General features: G+C 42.2%; 1 protein-coding gene and 1 long non-coding RNA gene across 4 annotated transcripts in view; one reads left to right on the top strand and one right to left on the bottom strand.

The window, feature by feature from the left end:
- REPS2 (RALBP1 associated Eps domain containing 2) overlaps nucleotides 1-12,549 on the top strand; it is a 96,525-nt gene that overhangs the window by 17,262 nt on the left and 66,714 nt on the right. The gene's annotated exons all lie outside the window — the stretch shown is intronic.
- The window catches only part of LOC310903938, a 29,002-nt gene that overhangs the window by 15,678 nt on the left and 775 nt on the right, over nucleotides 1-12,549 (bottom strand). Inside the window, exon 2 of the long non-coding RNA XR_014587934.1 lies at nucleotides 1-12,549. This exon is cut by the window's left edge and continues 15,678 nt beyond it. This is a non-coding gene — a long non-coding RNA (uncharacterized lncRNA).

Here is a 12,549-nt window from a genome sequence, read left to right as displayed (position 1 = left end):
TAATAAGGTACGAACAGTGCACAGATTCAGAATCATTTGACACATCTATACTAAATGGAGTTTAGAAACTGTAATGAATTTATTCTTTCACTTGTACCTGTTGTCCTGCCATACAAGTTGAGAATAGTTTTTTTGTTTTTTTTTTTTTTTCCCAAAATACAACTTAACCAATGAGAAGCTTTTCAAGAATTTAGGAAACTTATATTTTTATTGTGTCATACTCAGTGGCGTGTTTAATTTTCTTGTTTCTAGTTAAAGGGAAGTTGTTTAATTCAGAACTAACATAGTAGCAGAGATTATTTTTAAAAATACATTTACCTTAATACATAATTTCTTATAAATCTGAGAGTCAGATAAAAAGTTGTTTCAAAATGTGCACATAGTGTTTTGTTTTCAGAAGAAAAAGTACTCATGAGGAAAAATGTGGAGTTGTTTTCTGCTCAAAACAATTGTTGTTTCTAGAGGCTGAAAATGGTTCATTTGTGTATTATATAATAATTTTCTTAGAAAGTGAGTGTGACTAAAAGCTGGGGGAGGAACTCCATTTCGCAGTACTCAGCAGTCAGCCCACCACTGTGGTGAGAAGTGTGGTACGGATGGATGGGCTTCTTCAGTTACATCGGGGATGGGTCATACAGGAGTGCGTATGTAAAATGGCATTTCTCCCCTGCCCCGTGCAAGTTCCAGCAATTTGTAAGGCAACAAAGAAATGTCTTCTTCCCCTCATTCCTGCCCTTGGCCTACCCCCCAAAACCAGTGACGAAATGTAATCTAGATTTATTTTAAGTACTCACACATGTGGAGAAATCACTCCCACTTCTTGACTGAAGACCCAGTTTCAACAGCAAAATAAAACTAAACCACAGTTGAAAGACTTCAAGTGAAGAAATGAAGCAATAATTTTGTTTTCAAGTTGTTTCTATATTTAAACTTACTTTCTGTAAGCGGATAGGAATAATGATATCTGAAAGTTAACCTTCCAGTGCAAAATCAAGCTTAGGACGTAGCAAGCTTGATTTTCTGTAATAACACTCTTGCCGTGCAGCAAAAGGCAGGTAGAGCAATGCTTGCTAGGTAGGACCAGAGGGAATGGGAGTGTCAGAAACAGGACTTTCCATGCAATCTTGCTCCCCGTGCTTAACAAAGTAGCTGTTGTTAAGTCTGCTAAGCCAACAGATTCCTGTGCAAAAGCGTTGAGGGAATTAAAAGCTTAATCAGCCCCTGTGCTCTCAGGAGTTCAAATGGTTTAGACATGGAAAATAGGGGAAAGAGTGTATATTTGTTAAGTACGAATGCTTTTGCTTATTCTCAGTCAGGCTCCAAACTAAGAAAGCAGTTAAGAAACTTAGGGGTTTCCAGCCCGTGAGCATTCCTAGTGAATTCACATGGGGCTATTTCATGCGGATCTCAGAGAGAGAAATCCTTTGAATTGTACAGCTCTTATGTAAGAAAAGAATTTCCAGCTTGGCCATACGGAGTACGCTGTTACTAAAATATAAATTTATTAAGTCTTCTGTGGCTTCGCCTTTTTAGAGTTGCGGCACTTTGGCCCACTTTTGTGAACATGTTTTGGAGCTTTAATTGCATGGCAAACCATTTGCTTCACACGATTCCTTTCCATTTAGTGCAGAAATTTTGTACAAAGTGTAAGGCAGAGGCTTATGAGAAGGAAAAGAGGCTGCTGCCTGTAAGATGCAGATTGGCACGCAACGCGGGTTTTGATATCCAGCTTTCATTTTAAGCAACAATTCACCTAAGGGTTTCAGTCTTAAATGTAAAACTTACCAGTATTAAATAACAGGAGAGAAACCAAAGCAATTAAAAGGAAAAAATGATTGATAAATAGTTTATTTGCTGTCCTGGTGCATATGCTTAATTTTCAATGGTGAAAGAAAGAAATGCTAAAAATGAACAGATACTTGGAAAAGCTGCCTGCGATAAGCTTTTACAAATCCTTTTTATTGTAGTATGTAGTAATGTGTACAGATGTCTTTTTGTTTTTCTAGATTAATTCCAGAAAGTCCTGTGAAAGAGTCATAAGAGCCTCACAGCTGATGTTTTTTAATACCCTGGCTGCTGCAGTGTTTCACCCTAATAACACAGGTCTATTAAAATAAGCATGCTGTTAATGGTTGCATTAAGACCAAACAAACTAGAAACTCTGAGCAATTTAGCATTTCACATGTTTTGTGAACCACTTCTGCGTGCACAGGCACACCGAGAGCTGTGGGATGGGTGCCAGCGTGGCCCTGGTTTGTCGTGTCCGTTTGTCTGTCCGTTGTGGGAGGTTGGTGGTGTGAGAAGTAGCCACACGTCCCCGGTGCATCCCCACGGAGTTCCTCTCGAAGGACGGGCAGGCTTGCAGATAAACGCTGGCTCGTGCACCCTGTGTGAAATGGGACCTAGGTCACATACAGCAGTTCTCAGATCCCCAGAAAATGTGCATAGGGAGATGAAAGGCAGGGACTGAAGCCTCCATTTACTCAACATTTTGACATTTTTTGTGCTATTTGTGAATGCGTAGCGGGAAGAAGCGCAGGTGTAGGAATTACTTTTGAAATGATTGCAATATTTTTGGAGAAATCAAGTCAAAATCTTTCCTAAAATTGGTGTTGGGACAGAGGGAGAGGTTTCCACTACTTGAAGAAAATGGATAAGGTTTTATTGGATATTTTCTTTTTGCTTTTCAGACAGTATTATTTCTCCTGCAGTGATCACTAGTGCCTTAGGAGCTCCAAAAATCACCATGTGATACCAGCCACGGATCACTCTCCACCTCAGCCATCTGTTCACAGCCAAATAAATCATCGCTCTTTTCTCTACCCGATGTGTTAAATCATTCTTTATTCTACTTTGCGCCATCAGTGTTTGCTGAAGGTGGTGGGGAGGAATTAGAGGTTAAATGGAGATTTGCATCTGGCCACTGGGCTGCTCCCCTCAGCTGTGTAAGGCTGCGCGGATCTGTGTGGGGACGGGCCACCGTGAGCGGGCCGGCACTATTTGGTCGAGGTCTTAGAAATCCAAAGCACTTTTTGGCGGTCTGTCTCGCAAGTGCAAGTTGTGCTGTCGTTATCTTTATCCAAAGGCAGGAGAGGGGCTCAGCAGGGTGTCTGCAGTGGTGACGTGTGGTGGATCGCGCAGCATCGGCAATGGAGAAGTCGGCTAGGCCCGGGGCAGCTCTTGGCTTTCCCGAGGGAGCCCGCCTCGGCTGCTCACACAAACTGCCACCATCCTGGTGGCTAGAAAATCCTTTTACAGAACCTCACTCCAGAGTTACCTCTCCCTCAGTGATTTATGCCCGTTTCAGTCGAGTGCAACACTCTTAATAATGTCTCAATTAATTTTAAATTGCACAAATCTTCTGGCTGCTACCAAGAAGGAAAGGCTTGGAAAACAAGCTTCATCAATTGCTCCCTCTGGGACTTCAGAATAGACATAATTTAAAGCACTCCATGTGACTTTTTTCCTCCTTTTTTAATGTACAGAAATTCATTTTTTGAGTGGTTTTGGATTTTGTAAAAAAAGGTAGATTATGAATCTGTTAACTCATGGTACTAAAAGTTAATGTTGGATAATAATCTCTTAGTGTAATGCTATGAAGATTTTGCAAGAATGCTGTGATTCTTAAGTGGTGTACTGTTTGTTTTTGCATGTCACAATATTTGGATCCTACAGTTGCCCTAGGCCATTAAAGATGAGGGAGGAAGGTCAAGTGGAAATAAGCATAAAGGCGTTGTTGGGCTGATTGTTTAGGTGCTCATCTGTATCGTGCTGGCCAAAGTTTAAAATATCTGGTGCTAAAAGGTGGGTGATACAAGTTATATGTTACACATCAATGTGTAAGAAGTGCTTTAGTCGTATTTTTCTTTATTGGAATGAAGGCACGCTGAAGACAAACAGATACAGAGGGATTAACTTGCATTCTGTTTTGTAGGAATATCTTGCTGTGCACCGAATCGTACATGGGAGGGGACATGCTGTTTTGATCCCCGTGCCAGGCTTTCTACACAGAACCTCTAACCTGGGGCTGGTGCTGGTGGAGCCGGCAGGAGCCGTGGCAGTGCAGGCAGGTTTTCGGGGGTAGCTGGAGCTAATGGTGGCAATGCAACTTATCTGTGGTGCGGCTGCGGAAAATTCAGATTTCAGTTCCATTTCGGTTGGCCACCTCTGCTTATTTTTAAAGACCGCTTCCATTCCTTTGACTAGTTGTTGAAGGATGCTCTTTTTCTATTTTTAAAGGGTTTGTCCCGAGTGTCTTGGGAAAGAAAATCAATCCCCCCCCCCCCCTTTTTTTTTTAAGAGCAGCATTGAGCAACGCTTGCTTTAACTCTGTTTAAAAGTAAAATAAAGGCAAAATCAGCTAAATGTTGTAAGAAAAAATCACCACAAAACCAAGATAAAAGCAAACAAAATATTTATACTGCTCTAGAACTCTGGATTTTACACCTGAAATATATATAATGGTTGCTGCTTCCTGTTTGAGGTGTTACTGGAGGAAACCTGAAGGATGGAGCAGCATACTGGAGCAGATGCAGCTGTATAGTCGGCAGCATTACTGCCACTTGTGGATGGAAAGAGCTTGGCCAAAATGGGGTAAAAACCTGGCAGTGGCAGAGGGGAAGGGTTGTGAGTGCTGCCTCGGATGGTGGTGTGAATGCTGCCTCCAAGCTTTGCCTGTGGCTTTTTCATTTCCCTGACCACCTCACTCGTCGAGGTAAAATCCTGTATGATAGATCTCAAACAGCAGAAGTTCATTTGTATGCAGAAACCTTCAAACCAAAAGATGTCTTTGCAGACATTGTACTGTAACTAAGCTGACACTGAAATACAAAAATGTAAACTTTAGACATTTTTCTATAATCTTTCCGACTAACTTCAGTTGGTTCTGCTGTCACCTGCAAGTGGTGCTTCCCCCAGGAGTCCTGTGAGCTGAATTGTGGCCCCGTGAGGCTTGTATCCAAGTGGCTCGGCTAGGTGCAGAGGGAATGCCAAGTGCATTGCCTCATTATCACCTGAGATTAAGGACTGATTTGGTTGTTATTCAGTTTAGAGGTGTGGCTGGGAGCACCAGGACGGTGGTGGGGCTGGAGGGTTGCGTCCCATCAAGGAGTAGGAGTGCGCTGGCTGAGAAGAAAAGGCCGTTTGCTTTCCAAAATAAGTCGGGAAATGTTTTTGCCTGGATCTGTAAAGATAACGGTAATTGCCATGAGGTATGCTGTCGACTGCCCTTGGTATACTTTCAGCTGTGAAAAAAGCATCCAAATGGAACAGATCGTAAAGTTATTCTGGCACAGCATCTGAGAGCGGAACTCTTGAAATATTTCTTTGCTGTAGTTGCGAAGAAACATGGAAATAATAAGGCAGCTGTTGGGGAGGCAAGTGAAGCATACTGTGGTCCTGCCTGTGGACGGTCGTGTAGGTCTCTTGGTTGTGATGGCACACTAAAATTAAATTAGCTTTGTTTGCCTGGATTTGCCTGTAGTGCAAATGATGTGATCTGACAGCGGGCCTTTAAATGTTGCCGCCAAATTAGAAAATAAAAGGGAGATCTAACAGAGGAGTTCCATATACTGGGTGTCTTTGCCTTAGCTTTATCAATAGAGGTATCAAAGGACCTATGAGAGCAGTTAATGGGACTCGATGATCCTTATGGGTCCCTTCCAACTCAGGATATTTTGTGATTCTATGATTAATTTATGTACATCCAAAAAGATTACGTGCCTTTCTGCCCATTATCTTCACTTGATTTTTAGGATTTATCTAGCAAGTGTTTCCATTATTTTGCTCATGTGCTGGAAGAAGCTCAGAATTTGAGAGGATATTTTGGTGGTCTGTTCAGAAAATGTGAAATGTCTGCAGGAGGCATTTCCTTAGGCTCAGTTCAAAGCTGTTCAGTTTTTCAGCAGCTGCAAGTTACAGTTGTGCATTAGGTGAGCTTGGCTAGTTGCTTCACTGGTGGCAGGGAGGCGTTTTCACAAACTGAGTGTTACTTACACTGAGGCTTTTAATGATGTTATTTCAACCTGAGAACAAAATGGAATTGCATTGCTAAGCTTTGCAGGGCAGCTTATTTCCTGAACTGTAAGCTGCAACAAAGAACTGATGTTAGATTCTTTGGAGAGGAAGGTAAATCCTGTCTAAAAACACGTTATGGTGAAACGGTAAAAATGAAGTGGATGTTTCTGTAATACACATTTGTATTGTATGACTAATACTCGTGCATGTGACTGAATTTTGACTTCAGCAAACAAAATCACTTCAACCCAAATCAGTGGGGATTTTTTCTCTGAAAAAACAATCATTGACTTCTCAGTTTGTGGAGCGTTATTAAGAGACTGAAATTTGACAAAAGGTATGATAAGGATTGTCTGTGCGAGTAACACACTGCAAAGTCAGTCAAATGTTTTTTTGTATGGTTGAGGAGTCTTGCATTACAAATGACTTTATGCTCCATTATCAAATTTGAGCAATTTCAATTTCTTTTATATGTTTTAATTCATATCTAAACTGCAGAAATTGAGAGACCACTTTTCCTGTATAAAAAAAGGTTGGACAGATTGCAGAAATTTTTCCTATTACGTTTGGATTGTTAAGACCATGCTTCAAGTTAAATTCAGTTTCAGTTGTGTACATATATAGAGTGTTTTTGAGTTTGTTTTTTTTTAGCCGTATTGAAATACACTGGAGTTCATAATAATTGCCATTCTAGATAATGAATTCAAGTTTTCAATGATTGATATATTTTAAATCAGTGAAAATGTACTCTTAAGATGAAAATATGCTAATGAAAATGATGTTTATGCAAAATTCTCTTTGCAGTGTTAACAACTTGGTTGATGAAGTGGTCAAAAATTATAAAAATTCAAGGAAATGCTACCTGTACCTAAAAATGCGTCCTTGTTAAAAATAATGTCCTTTTATGTTCATGTGATTGTCCTGTTTTTTCATTCCAAAAAGGCACCGTTGTAGCTCCTTTGCAAAACAGGGCAATTCTACTTGAGCTCAAGTGCAACTCTCCATTCACTCTCACCACTAGTAAGAATTGTATACTATTTTCGGGTCAGCCTCCAGAAAATGAAAGTTTTACAAACTGGTGCGTATTTCAGTTGGGCCGGTGCCAGTGCTGGCCCAAGTCCCGTGTGGGTAGTTACATCCCGCCTCCATCAAGTTCCCCTGGTGCGTTTCGTTGCTCGCGATTACGGGGGTTATTACAATCACATCTCGGCTGAGTGAGCAAGAGTTGGAGGGTCTGGGCTCCCCTCTCTTGTGTCCTGAGCCTTCTCGGGGTTATTTCTGTAGATAAGTTTTTGGAAGAGAAGAGGTGAGCAGGAAAATGAACAGAAGTCCTTGGAGTGACTAGTGCCTTATTTATAACGTATACAGCGTACGTTATTAAACATCTGCAGGATGGGATCCATGAAATTCATGTCTCACGTCCAGGAGAATGAAACATTCCTGGCAGTGGCTTGTATCAGAAGAAATTCGGATAAGCTCTGTGGAAGCTTCCTGCAATCTACTTGTTTGGATGGGCTGGTGTGACAGCTCTTTACTTGTCATCGTGCTTGGGATGTTACCCTTATTCCCTTGTTTCCGCAGTAAGATTTGAAAAGCAGATAAAGCATCTGTAACCAAATTCTGCATACTCTGCAGATTTCCAGGGGATTTTGGGATTTAATAGTGATTTTAGCAAGGCTATGTGTACAGCATCTCAGGGAGTGGCTTGATGAATATGTGCATTTCCATAGCCAAATGCTGAGGAACAATTGCCTACAAAAAACGTGAAACAGTTCAGTGAGTAAGTGGAATCATACTTTAACAAAAATCCATACTGCTTTTTGGTATGCTTATGGTAAGTTCTTAAATCCACAGTAACCAGTTTTCAGGCTCTTTATTTTTGTGTTCCAGTATAATAAGCATTATTAAAATTTCACATATCCTATACAAATTTATTGGCACAAGCTGTATTTATTGACCTGGATCGATGCTTATATGAATTTGATACAAGCTAGTGAATATGAAGCACAGCTTCAACACTTCTAGATGGATGAATGCTGTTCCCAGATACAGTATTCATTTGCCAAATAGGAGGAAGAAAAATGCAAGGAGGTTTTGAAAAGTATTTGCTTCATCTCTTTCACCCCTGCAGGCTTTCTACACGCTCCTAGAGGCATGTGTTTAGTGAGGATGATGGTAGATTTTCCTTTCAAAGAGAAGACAGAATGAAGTATCAGCAAATAAGCATAGCAGCCTCTGACCTTATTCTGCTATTGTGAAAAGAGTTTTGTTTACGTGGCATCCAGATTTCTCAGGAACGGTGATTCTTAAACTTCCCAGTAAGAGTGGCATCAGATGAAAGCTTTTTCTTTTTCCACATCACACACAGATAGAGCAAAAAGATTGATTAGTTTTTGTACATTAAAATCCAAAGGTTGAGCAGAGGAGACTGGATTTCGTTCAGGTGCAGATCTGTGCTTGTAAGTGTTAGGCTGCATCAGCAGCCTTTATTCCCGGGCAGTTTTTCTAGCCAATGCTGAAGTCTTTTGATTAACAATGCTGACTCACATGTCCTGGTAGCTGCACGGCTCAGATCAATACTTTCTGTAACTTGCAGCGTGCTGGCATTGCCACTCCTGCTATTTGAAAAGAAGAATTGTGAGATTTGTGCTCTTCCATTTCTCCAGGTGCCTGTAGCTGATGTATGATACAAGATAGGGGATTCCATAGACCCATGCACTGACCAAGTTAACATGAGACTTAGAGTACTTTGAAAATGTTTTTAGTGTTCACATGTGATGCTGTCTGTGGGTGCGTGTGTGCACAGACATGCACTGCGCCATAAACTTTGCAGTTCTTGGGGTCGGCGTCAGTTGTTCTGCCTGGGGCTGCCTGGCAAGTGCGTTGCCCATCCTGAGGGAAGAGCTGGCCCTGCAGAAGCACCCAGGTGAGGCGGTGCGTGGAGCACTTGTGCGTGCAGATGCGTGTGCTTCTGCCTCGTGCCAGCATGGGGGGGTCTGGGGAAGCTCTGGTGGGGCTGTCGGCTCGTTTTACGTAACAGATGAGGTTGCTTCCTGCTGCCTTTACAACTGTGGTAACTGCAGTGGCTAAGCTATAGTAGCTTATCAGTAGCTTGCTTTACAACTTCAGCTTAAAGGACACTGTAATTTCAAACTGGGGTCACACAGAGCTTAAACAGTGAGATTTTGTAGTTAGGTCTTCAAAAGTGCCCTATGCATGTGTTATCTTGTGTGCCATAAAGTAAGCCATTTCCATCTTCTTTCATTTTAGGTGCCAGAACCCTGTTTGCTCAGAATAGTCAAGTTTTGGTGAGCATCCCAGGTGCTGTTTAAGAGTCTAAACCAGCTAAAGCATCCATTTTTAAAAGACAAGTGTGGTTACAGAAGTACTGCGGAAGCAGAGGAGCAGGGCTAACAACCCAGTCCATGGCAGAGCCCCTTCCTCCGGGTGGCTGGAAGATGCTCCAGCACGTTTCTGCTGCCTTCCTGGGCAGCAGCCCTCCTGTGTCCATGACCGTGCTGTTTCTTACTTCCCTTTAAATAATGAAGAGACACGTAGCCGTGGGCTCCAAGCAGTGGTACAGGTATTTGAACAATGATCCATTCAGAAAGAAATACCTGTTTAAGAATGCAGCAAGACCTGTCTGCGACCAGCAGATCAAAGAATCTGTAAACAGAAAATTAAAAAAAAAAAAAAAAAAAAGAGCGAAGTGGGTCAGACACATGATATGGTTTTGAGATAAGCTGTTGATAAGGTACTGCTGCAAATATTTGTCTTTGGAAGAGTTATCACGGGGCGGCTGGTGTGGAGGGCTGAGCCTGGAGCTGCATCAGCACAGCTGGTCATCCTGTAGGCAAAGTGGTTGCTTATTTTCTTTCAGAGGACATGCGTTCAGCTTATACGCGTTCCCCTCAGAGCAGCACAGCGCTCACAGGGGCTTTCTCCTTCCTGGGCTGGGTTCACCCACAAATGACAGGCGGTGAAGTGACCACGGCAGATTGTGACAAGGGAGCAGAACAGACAAAAACTGGGTGCCAGCAAGATACAGAGGATGACACACCATTGTTAATGGTGAAGTAAAAAAGTAAAAATCCCAGCTTTACCTTTGCTGACAGGTGAAAGCCTTTCCCTTGAAGCTGGAGGACGACCACTTCAGCCTGCCCACCTGCTGTAGGGTTGCTGAATAGCTGTCGCTGATTTTACCTCTTTCCTCTGTAGAGCAAACGAACTTCAGTTCTAGGCTCATGCTCAGTTCCTGAAGTTTAGCTCTTGCAATCTAAGTTAGACCTGCCCAGGGTGTTTGAGAGGTCAGCGCTCTTGGAGGCTGTGGTGGAAACTTGTTTGGAGAGAACTGGGGAGGGCTGGAACAATGTCAGATTGTGCTGGGAAAAGCAGCTTCACGTGGGATGTCTTCAAGGAGCAATTACAAAAATAACACTCGCTGTCAGCCGATAGAGCAGAGCAGTGAGTGGATAGTAAATACAAAAATCCGCTTTTTGTTCCAGCGTTTCAAGATGTAAAGCCTTCCTAATAGGAGTTCACATGGAGAGCAGTAATTTAAAACAGCCAGTCTTCCAAACAGCTCAATAGCTGTGTCTTAAATTTTAATGTTGATAAGTCAGAGGTTTTTTTATTTATTGTTATTTTAAAGAGAAGAGGGAAGAAATGTTATTTATTTTTACAACTGTAGAAGAACTTCTGGCCCATCAGAAGGGTGTGCAGGCGTATAGATCTCGATCTTTCTCCCCATCCTTCATGGTTGCGTGATAGGGAAGGTGGTGTGATTCTTGTACAGAACATGTGTTTTAAGGCTTTTTGCTGAAACGCCATTGAATATACAGGCATTGTTCCAGGACTGACTTAGAACGAGCACAAGGTTAGGCACTGTGGCTCTCCATCCTTCTCCGAGAAATGTTGTTTTCGCGTGCTGTGTGAAATGAGCTTTTTTTCTCGATTGGCAAGTGACCCGTGAATTTGTTCCGTTTAAGCAGTTGCACCTTGCAGAAATTTAAACTCAGTTTTAGTCCACTCAACATCATGCCCTTGCCTCCAAAAACATTTACTAGATCGGTCGTTGACTAATTCTGTTTATCACCCTGAGGTTAGATTTGGCAAGACACAGCAGTAACCTACCACCACGAAAATGCATTTCCAACATGTTCTGCATTAAACTTTTCTTCCATATTCAGCTGTCACTGGGGGATTGCAGTTTTCTGCAGAAGAATCTAAAAAAAAAGGCAATGAAAAGTGACTGTCGATAGTTCTGTATTAAGATCCCGTGCGGTATCAAGGTGCGCAATTTATTTTGTTTTACATCTGTGTCTGTTTGGCAGTCTGTGAATAGAAAATCCCAGTTCTTTCCTTGCCCTCTCACTGAAAACAACGTAACCTAAACTGACAACAGGAGAGGATAAAAAGAATTTGTTTTTAAATACCTGTTGAAGGAAAGCAGTACTGATGTTTCCCTGTCTTACAGGGGATATTTTCATAAATCTTAGTTCCAAAGTACTCTCTGTCTTATTTCCGAGAGAGTCTAGTCTGAAAAAAATGCCATCTTGCATTGTCATGTACAGTGCCTGTAATTCAGGTGGATCTTGGAGAGTCTTAATAGCATATTGCACAAACTAGCTTAACTTCAGGAATGCATGTCACTAAGTGTGATCTGCCCATCAAGAGACTATGTGCACTGACCCTGCAAAAGGTAAAGTCAGGAAATAATAATTAAAAAAAAAACAGTATTCACTTTAAGCTGCTATGGGAATTTAAGCAGCGTATTCTGAGGATTTAATTTTGGGTGAAGGCTAATCTGCCACCTACTGCTGCTGCTGCTGCAGAGAGGCTGCTCCAGCCCGCAGCTCTAAGCAGGGTCCGCATTTAGGTGGTGTGAGCTGCTGGCTGGAAGGGAGCGAGCATCCCTCTGCCTTAGCTGCACGGGGACGCTAATAAGAGCAAATGCCTGTACCTACAATTAATTTATGTGAATAGCTACAATTACTTGTGTCATAAGTGGGGCTACTGTGGCAGCTTCCATCTGTTGCTCCGGGCCATTAGCAAGAGATCAGGGTTTAGCTGCAGAAATAACACGGAGGAGGTTGTGCCTACAAAACATTTTTCTCCTGTTACCGCCAAAGAGCGAAATTACAAAGAGGTGATTTCAGGCAGATAGTTTGAAAAAATGTGATATTTTTGAAAGATGGTGTATCCTTGATAAAAATAATAATTATTATTTTTATTTTAAGTCTGCTTTATCAGAACGAAATGCCTCTGTATCAGGAGGGAGCAGATCATTTGCAACATCCAGCAGCCTTAATATTTCAAAGTACAGAAACAGGGGTGCAGAAGTGACTCTTAGCGGCTTCTTTTCGGGCAGCTCCCAGCGTTGCTGATCCCTGCCCTGAGGCCCCACTTGCTGCTCAGCGTTGCCTCTTGCTGGTAAGAGTGCCCCGGTAACTCATGGCAAGCTGATGGCATGGGTTTGGGTCCTGCTGCAGGATCCTGGCTCCCACCTGGATGTAAAATAAGCAGTAGGGCCAG

The sequence above is a fragment of the Anser anser genome, assembly GCF_964211835.1.
Source record: "Anser anser genome assembly, chromosome: 1".
Lineage (NCBI taxonomy): Eukaryota > Metazoa > Chordata > Aves > Anseriformes > Anatidae > Anser > Anser anser.
This window is presented reverse-complemented; position numbering and strand designations above follow the sequence as displayed.